At 39.3% G+C, this 628-nt stretch overlaps 1 protein-coding gene across 1 annotated transcript in view; it reads right to left on the reverse strand.

The window, feature by feature from the left end:
* Nucleotides 1-252, reverse strand: part of LOC119594641 (sodium- and chloride-dependent betaine transporter-like) — a 41,020-nt gene extending 40,768 nt beyond the window's left edge. The window contains exon 1 of the mRNA XM_037943690.1: nucleotides 143-252. The gene's annotated coding sequence lies outside the window, so the exon portion shown is untranslated. The remainder of the gene's footprint in view (nucleotides 1-142) is intronic.
* Nucleotides 253-628: the final 376 nt, after the last annotated feature.

Genomic DNA, 628 nt, shown 5'->3' on the forward strand with positions numbered 1-628 from the left:
TGTTAAAATAGATAACAAAAGTAGATTAAATGAATCATTGTAAAAGAAAAAAAATCATATTCTCTTTATGTTACTCCTAATTCATATTCTTCCGATTCTGCCATGATCTGTCTCGACAGCCCAATGAAAGCTGTTCACTCACCAGCAAGGATGCTCCTCCGTGACCCCAGCGGATGAAAACTGCCGTTACGGGTTACCGCCGCAGGGGTGCGCCTGGCACTCTCGCGCTGTGATGCCAGTTCCAGGCCCAACATGTCGAACTGGCACCTCCGCACTTCAGAATAGACGGGAAAATATTTTTTTTATATAACAGAAGATGGTTATTTTATCTCTTGCCATTTCATAGCAACAAAAACTTTTACCTCCTGGGACCTCATTAATCTTGGTCGATATTTTACTTCTTTAATAAAAGAATCAGGACGAAAGGTTGCTCTAATAGTCACAAGAGATTTTTTTATCACGACAGAACTTGGTCATTCCATCTCTATCATTTACACCTGTGTTATAACAAAATATGAAAAATCACTTTGTCACTTGATTATTTCGAAACAGCAATAGAAACCGCACACTTTCCCATGAAGGCGATCTCGCCTGACGTGGAAGTAAGTCATTACCAATGTTTTTTTAT

The sequence above is a fragment of the Penaeus monodon genome, chromosome 34 (assembly GCF_015228065.2).
Source record: "Penaeus monodon isolate SGIC_2016 chromosome 34, NSTDA_Pmon_1, whole genome shotgun sequence".
In the NCBI taxonomy this organism is placed as follows: Eukaryota; Metazoa; Arthropoda; class Malacostraca; order Decapoda; family Penaeidae; genus Penaeus; species Penaeus monodon.